This window comes from Acinonyx jubatus, chromosome C1 (assembly GCF_027475565.1).
Source record: "Acinonyx jubatus isolate Ajub_Pintada_27869175 chromosome C1, VMU_Ajub_asm_v1.0, whole genome shotgun sequence".
NCBI lineage: Eukaryota > Metazoa > Chordata > Mammalia > Carnivora > Felidae > Acinonyx > Acinonyx jubatus.
The window spans coordinates 104,798,044-104,806,891 of NC_069381.1; positions in this window are offsets into that span (position 1 = coordinate 104,798,044).

The following is an 8,848-nucleotide window of genomic DNA, read 5'->3' on the forward strand; positions in this document are numbered from 1 at the left end:
CGCGAACGAGCTCATTCCGGTTAGAGAGGCAGAAAGATCCGTTTAAAAACGTGCAGCACGGAGTGTGGGCCGTAATTGTAGAGTGGAAGTTCCCTAGAAGCCAGGGCTATCTATCCCTTCACATTAAAGAGGGCTAATACACGGTGGTGATTTGTGCCAAGTGGAGTACCATTGTCTCAAACGTCTCCCTAACCGAAGACAGTTAAGCCCACAAAACCTCAAACCAATGAAATTAAAAACGGAGCGGTGTGAGTAGGGATTTATCTGTGTGCACTGGGCAGTGGAGCTGGAAGTCATGTTGAGAATCAGAAGCTCTGGGTTCTACTCGTGGGCCTGTTAACTTGATTGCAGTACTTTTGACAAACCTCCTCTCTCCTCAGAGTTCCATCTCCTTATCTGTTAAAAGTAGTGACGTTGCCTTTCCTGTTTCATAACATTGTTATAACTGTCCAGTGAAATGAGAGCTTTGTGAGGGCTTCAAAAACTGGAGTGGATGGTGTAAATTGCTTCCTGACATCTGCTGTCACTTCTGAGCAAATTTGCCTCTCAGCTACTGCAGACTCACATTCTTTTTTCTTTAAAAAAAAAGTTGATGTATGTATGTATGTATGTATGTATTTAGAGATAGGGTGAGCAGGGGAGGGACAGAGAGAGAGGGAGAGAGAGAATCCCAAGCAGGCTCTGCCCAGTCAGCATGGAGCCCAAGCGGGCTTGAACCAACTAATCCTGAGATCATGACCTGAGCCGAAGTCCCACGCTTAACCAACTGAGCCACCCAGGTGCCCCATCAGACACACATTTTCTTGAATCCACTTGAAAGCCCCACCTGAGCCCCACACTCAATAATTCAAGACGTAACCTGCTTCTTTCCCATCTACCCCTTCTCTGCTAGTGGTACTGCCATTCTGCCATTCTTCTCCAACTTGAGAACTTTGGATCCAGGTTTTGACTCTAAATCCCTTTCTTATCCCCAAATCTTATCAAGTACCAACTCCTATCAATTTTATTTTTTTACTCTTTTGGATCTCCCCCCATATTTTCTATTTCGACCTCCAGTGCTCTAATTTTGATTTTCAATCCCTCATTCCTCCAGTTTCTTAACTGGTCTCTTGCCCCACTAATCTGTTCTTTTGACTGTTAAAAACACATTTTCCTGACAAACAGCTCTGATCAATTGCCTACTTAGGAAGCAAACCATGACAAAAGAATGAAACAAAATGGTGCCCTATTGCTTTTTATATAAAATATGAACTTCTCAGCCTCTATCTGGACGGGAAAAACTTCTTTTACCAAATGAATGAATGAATTCTTCACTTTATTCATTTAACAAACATTTTTGGAAACCTATGTGCTAAGCCCAGTATAGGCACAAGACATACAAATATGAATATGATATAGTGTCTGCCTTTGAGGTGGTCTGTGGATAGACTTTAAACCCTTGGTAGTTTGGGGAGTGTTCCATGGATGGCTACTGAGGTCCACAAATACCCTTAAGTTATATATGAAATTTTCTGCATAAGAGATTTTCCTTCTGGGGAAGGATCTATAGCTTTCATTTGATTCTTAGAAAAATCTAGGATTAAAAAATATTAAAGAATCATTAGTCTAAATGATTCTATATGTGAATCATGGGGCCTTTTATACCACAATCCTCTTTAAAGGAAAGCACCTCACTTATAGCCTCTGCTGAAGAGTCAGCCCCATTGGTGACTTTTTGCATGATTTGACCCTGTGCTCACTGTCACAGCTGATTGGATTGAGGCTAGCTCTGGACTCAAGGAATGACAAACCATAGAATGGACAGTAGTGGATGTTTCATGACATGACATGGAAAGATGAGCTGAGGCAACTCAGCTTCTTGCCCTTGGGAAATTGAAATTAGAAACACATAGAGAATTAGACGTTTAGAAGAGCTGAAGCTGAACATTTGTGTAGAGAGACTCATGAGGTCATGGCAAATCAAAATTACAAAGAGGTGGACACTATGAATAAGTAGAAGCTATGAAGTTCAGAAAGAGTGTACAGAATAGAGGGGAAAATAAATGAATTGCTAACTAGAAATAAAAGAAGTAGCTACTTGGATATTGGCTGAGTTGCGTAAATGGTGAGGCACTAAGAACCAGAGCCTATAGTCCAACTTTACTAGTGTTCTTGTCCTTCCTGAACCTGGTTGTTCCATTTTCCTGATTTTCTGTAAGATAGTTATTCTTTCAGTAACTCTTCTGCCCCATGAAGTAGCTTGAGTGAAACCAAAGAAAAGAGCTGAACCAAATATGTATGAATTGTCTGGAACCAGGCTGGGGCATCAGCTCCTTCGGGTCAGGGCTGCCAGGGCTGGGCAGCTGCCCAGGGTCATGCTGAGCTGGGTTCATTACCAGGTTTTCATCAAAGGAGAGTTCAGGATAGATGGCAGACAAAGGTAGATTTGGCAAAGTAGGTAAATAGTGCATCAAGCTAAAGGGCTAAAGCAGGTGAGGAGCTGAGGACAAGTGCGGGCTGGTAAACTGATGCCAAGAGACTAAAATGAGGTACAGATGAGCAAAAGGGCTATTCAGAAAATAAACGTGGGGAGTTTTTTTATGTGCAACCTGAGCTCTGTGCAGCATTGGGTAGATTCTAAAATGGACACAATAGAGTGTGACAGACATAATAGTTGGGTGTGACCGAGGTACAGTGACAACGCTGGGGAGGAAATGAGTGGCTAATGTTGTGGGAGCAGGGAAAGCATCATGGAGAAAGTGCTGCTTGAGCTGCTGTTTAAGGATGCCTGAGAATCCACCAGGCGGATGGCCCAGTGGTGAGGCTGAGTGAAGTCAGGCAGTATGGCAGTGTTTCCAATGACAGACTTGAGCTACAGTGTGGGGTTCAAACCCACTATCTCTATGAGTTCCAGAGAGACATTTATCTGCTCTGTGCCTCAGTTTCCTCATTTCCGAGTGGAGAGGATGGTAGCGCTTGCTTCATGTGGTTGTCTTGAAGATTAAGACGTAATTCATATAAAATGCTTAGAACTCAGAGCACTGCCTTCAGAGGAAGCCTCACATGATGGCTCGTGCAGAAATAAAGAGGGATGAAGCCCATGTGTGTTCTCAGGACTTGTGGGTGGCTCCGCAGTCCTACACTCTGGGTGTGGGGTGATGGTCAGTGTGAGGCAGAGGCTGAAGGGTATGAGCCTGGAGAGATAGGTCAGAACATTAAGGGCTCTGCCCCAAAATTTGGATTGCATCCTGAGAGCTATCAAGAACCACTGATGAGTCTTAAGGAAGAGAGTGACATGATGCACTTCACCTTTTGGTGTACTAGAAAATGTACCAAAAAGGAAAGAGACTGGAGGCTTGGAACATAATTGAATATTGTTGCAATGACCAAGGGGAGATGGCCATGAAGTGGGGAGGAAGGGATTGCTCAGTGCTGAGAAGGCAGAAGCAATCGAATCCATGCCCTGTGTGGATGTGGAGGGTTTGGAAGAGATATGCAATCACTTTAGGAGAGAATAGGACTGACAACAGTGACATTTGGGTATAGCTCTTCAAATCCCTCTCGCCTCAGGACTTCTGCTGCTCTGTCTGATGTGTCTCCGGTTGTCTTCCTCGCTCTCCTCATCTGTTTTCATCTGCTTGGGCTGCCATAACAGACACCACACACTGGGTGGAGGGAAGAACAGAAATCTATTTTCTCACAGTTCCAGAGGCTGAAAGTCCAGGATGAAAAGTACTAGCCAGTTTAGTTCTCAGTGAGTTCTCTTCCTGGCTGGCAGACAGCCACTTTCTTGCTGTGTCTTCACGTGGTGGTGAGAGAGGGAGACACCTTGCTCTTCTTTTAAGGCCACGGTCCTATTGAATTAGGGCTCTGCTCTTATGACCTTTAATCACTTAATTATTTAACTGTATTACTCCTCAAGACCCTATTTCCAGGTTGAGTCACATTAGGGTTTAGGGCTTCAACATTTGAATTTTGTAGGGGAGGGGAGAACATAGTTAAGTCCATAGCATGGTCCTTTTTTTTTTTTTTTTTTTAAGTAGTCTCCACACTTAGCACGGAGCCCATTGTGGGGCTTGAACTCACAACCTTGAGATCAAGACTTGAGCTGAGGTCAAGAGTCAGATGCTTCACCCACTGAGCCACCCAGGCACCCCCTTAGCATCATTTTTCCTAAAACAGAGAAATCATCTTCTTCAAGCATTCTTCATTTCTTGAGACTAGGCTAGACACATATCTGGCACAAGACCACTATCCTTAGAAAGACCTTCTTGCAAGGTTGGTGGCTGGCCTCTGGGAACTTGGATTCTGGGAGGTTTCCTACCATTCCCTTATTGTGCCTAACAGTGGCTCACTGTGCCTAAACTGTTTGTACAAACTGTGGTTTATGCCAAACACCCGCTTTCCTTCTGGGAATCTGGCATTTTGGTACATGCCAGAGAGACAGGGTGTGCCTCTGTGACCAGCCTCCAGTAAAAACCTTGGGTACTGTGTCTTTCATGAGGCTCCCTGGGAGACAGAATTGTGTTAAGCATGTGGTGTATCCATTGAATGTTCTCCCACAGTTCCTTGTTATGTGACTTTTACTGCACTCTACTGCCCTTTCCTGTTTACTTACCTGTCTTGCTCACCAGACTGCAACCTCCTTGAGGGCAGAACCAGTGCCCTGCTCACCACAATGTGCCCAACAGTCAGTACATGTGCTTAGTAGTTGTGTAGAAAGGGTCTTCCCTGTGTGTGAAGCTGACCTAAGTACTGGGGTGGCAGTGGCTAACAAGGAAAATGAAGTCCTTTTCTGATCAGGCTCAACCAGCTTTTGTGGATAAATCAATCTTTAAAGAATGAGGAGGAAGGAAAGAGAGACATGATCAGGGAAGCAGGAGGACACCCATAGCCTTCTCTGGTGTCATGAAGTCCACGGAAGAGAGACCTCTAAGATGGAGGGAGTGGTGGACAAGGTGAAGGTCTTTAGAGAGACTGAGTGTGATGAAGGCTGACATGTGTTCCCTGGATTTGGCATTTGTATCTGAGGAGACCTTTGCCAGAGCAGTTTTAGTGTAGTGGTAGGGAGAAAGGCATATGAGGAGTGAATGGGAGGCCAGGAGTGGGGGACAGGGGTGTGGATTACTCACTTGAGAAAATTGACTATGAAAGAGGAGAGGGGGAGTGGCAGCCAGAAGGGGTCTAGGCCAAGGGAGGATTTAAAAACATCCTTCCAAGGGAGGAAGGCATGAGTAGGCTCCCAGGCCACAGAGAAGGAGTTCTCAGAATGGAAAGACAAATGTTGAAAGGATACAAATGATAGAGCAAGGTACTACAGGAGCTGTGGGTGGAAGAAGAAAATCAGGAATGAAGCTGTAGATAGTCCGTAGGTTTGAGAGGGCTGTGGAGGAGCGCCTCCCTGATGCCACTGTCAATGCCAAGAAGCAGGGGGCAAGGCCACCTGTGGCAGTGGCCAGAGGACTTGAGGAGGTTCTCAGTGATGTCAGAGGGACATGGAGAGGGGAACTGACCCAGAATGACTGACAGCTAAAAAAGCTTAGGAAGCTACAACTTACAGTGACTCTAATCGATATGGTTGTGTGATTGTGTGGCTATATTTCTTCAGGTGTGCCTAGAAATTTAGCCATTGGATCCAAGAAAGAGGTGTGGAGAGTAGATTTAGGGTTAGGGTTTCACAGAATGGATATAGCAGAAGGATAAGACAGTGAAAGAGTTGAGGGTATGGGTAGGAAAGTAGTCCACTTCACTGGACATTGAGTACAGGACAGAAAATGAAGGGGCAAAGACATGGAAGGTGGGTGGCACCAAGTCTCTATGAAATCAAAGAACAAGTGGAAAAGAGGGAAGGAGAGAGCTGGGGAGGTGAGAAGTTATTGGTATAACATTATCTTCCAGTGAGTTTAATGTTTGTAGGTAGAGCCCTTATGAATGATGGAAAATCCAAGCATGAGCGTGGACATTAAGCTAGTCCCAATTTACATGGAGTGGGCATGAAGGAGGTCAAGATGCTGTGAGGGTGAGGGTGGCTGGCTGATTTCCATCAATGCTGAGCTCATTGAGGATGATGAATGGGTAGGGGTGGAGGGCAGAGTGTGAAGCAGGTTATAATGTCTCAAGTGAAACTTGTATATGGCACTGATAGGTTGGGGCAGAGGGTGCCATTTTCCTTACTAGAGGCTATGCTTTGGCTAAGTGGAATCATTGGTTATCACCAAAAAATCCTCTGTTCTTACATATCGCTTTGCCATTGTTCAAGCTTTCTCTGTTTGTGGAATATCCTTTTTTTTTTTTTTGCAAGTTTATTTTTTAGTTTATTTTTATATTTTAAAGATCAACTTAACGTGTGGCTTGAAGTTACAACCCCAAGATCAAGAGGTTTGATCTTGATCAAGGTGCCCCTGTTTGTGGAATATCTTTAATTTCAGTTCCCTCTGATGAAATTCTATGGCTCCTTCAGTGAAGCTTCTCCTCATGAAGCTCTCCTGATCTCTGACACCCCTCCTAGGCCCTCCTGCCGTATTTCATAAATTCTGTTTTGGAAGGGAGGGTTTGAGATATATATACACATATATATGTGTGTATATATATGTGTATATATATGTATATATGGGTATATATATGTGTGTATATATATGGTTTATGTTAATAGATGTTTTATATTTTCTTTAAATTTTTTTTAATGTTTATTTATTTTTGACAGAGAGAGAGAGAACGAGCAGGGCAGGGGCAGAGAGAGAGAGGGAGACACAGAATCCGAAGCAGGCTCCAGGCTCCCAGCTGTCAGAACAGAGCCCAACGCGGGGCTTGAACTCACAGACTGCAAGATCATGACCTGAGCCGAAGTTGGACACTCAACTGACTGAGCCACCCAGGTGCCCCAGTGTTTCATATTTTCTGATGGCATGTGAGTTCCTGGAAATGAGAGCTCTCTTATATTCATCTTTGTCATTAAAACCAACTTGCACAGTAAGACCCAATGCATGTTTGTGGGACTGAACGAGTGATACAGTTTCAGAGTAGGGGCCGTTCTGTTTCAATTCTGTGTAATTTAACATTCATGACTTAATGTTAAATAACTTGCCGCTCCAAGAATCATTTGACTCTTTGTGTTGTTTTTCTTTTCTGTGGGGGAGAATCTCAATATATTTATGTTATGGGTCTTAAATTTATATTCAGTAAGTTATTCAGTGAGTATTTGTCGAGGACCAGATCCTGTGCTATGTGCTAGGGTCTGAGGATACAAAGATAAAAAAGCCATGGTTCTTGCCTTTGAGGATTCCCAAATCTAATTGGGTTAATAAAATAGGACTGGGATCTTTCTAGAAACTATAGCATATGCAGAGGAGGGTATTCTCTCAGTCTCTGGGATAAGGCTCCTTCCATTTAAGTCCTGGGCTAGAAGGTTTACCTCTCAAAGATAAGAACTGTAAGGAGAGGTCTTGCCCCCTGCACTGAAGGCACATTTGCAATACTGTGGAATGAGCCACAACCTGTGAGGCTACTGTGGTATAAATGGAAATGCCAGACAGGGAATGTGAATGCCTGCGTTTGAGTTTCAGCCCCCTCCCTTACTAGATAAGCTGTTTTTTTTTTTTTTTTTATTTGAGTTCTGGTTTTCTTAGGTGTGAAATGGGGATAGTAATTAAGGAGATAATAAATATAAAAGAGATCTTTAAATGGTGAGGTGTTATACCAGTGTTAATTGCTACCAGCAGTAACGCTGTGTGGGTTAAATCAAAGTGCATTTTGTAAACTGTACTTTGTATATGATGGGTGTCATTCTGGAAGCCCTTCCCTCCTCACTTCCGTTGCCTCTGTCCCAGTGGCTGGCCCTCATTAATTCCCTGGAGCAGCCCTGGGGGCCCTGTGCAAGCTGGAGGCGTTAGCTGTTTGCTTTCCCCCATTGTCTGCACACAGCTACATTTTCTTCGTGTTCTTCTAGACATCTTTCATGCTGCTGGGTGCAAACCATTGAAGTTCTGTGCCTCATTGTTTTTAGGTCTTCAATTGTTGTAAGGCAGAGTTGAGAAATTTTCTCTTTCACAATGACCCACAAGAAAACTGTCACATTAAAATCTCTGCTCTGAGGAGGTTGCACCATTTCAGAGCCACATCCAATCTGTTGGATCTAAATATGTCCTCAAAATATTCTCAGTGAGTCTGTATTGCTTTTTTAAAATTTGGTCTAAATTCTTCATTGTGGAATTCAAGGTCCTTTATGGTCTAATCCCAGCTGTTTTTTTTTTTTTTTTTTTTTCATTATTTCCCTTCATTCACTGCAAACTCCAGTCAAAGGGCACTTTTCACTGTTGCCTGCAGGCAGAGTTGATCTTCCAGCTGGTTCTCACTGGTAAGGCCACACTGGTTATTCAAATCTTGAAAATTTCCTCTCCCTTCTTTCTTGTCTGAACCCTTATTTAGTGGCCTCTCTTCTTGTCTGAACCCCTGAGTGTTGTCCATTTGAAGCCCAGCCACCCTCGTCCCTCTGCTGGGCCATGCAGTTCCTGTAATCAGGTAGCTTTTGGGTTAGTGTATGATGTGGTGAGGGTCTCCAGGACTTGCTCCAGTGTGGCCACCTGGCCACTATTCTCACTGGTCTGTGTTAAGTCACATTTGAAATACCTTCCAGCCGCTTTAGGGGGTTTTCATTCTTGTGATATTTTCCTTTCATCTACAATGTTTTCCCCATCTCCTCAAGTCCAAATTCTACCTATATGAAGACCCAGCTAAAAAAGAACCTTATCTATGAAGCTTTCACTTTATCTCTTCCAACTAAAAAGGATCTGTCTCCTCACTGATCTACTACAGCCCTTTATCTGCACTTTTCTTGTGGCTTGTGTTCCAGGTGATCTTGAATTCTGGCTAT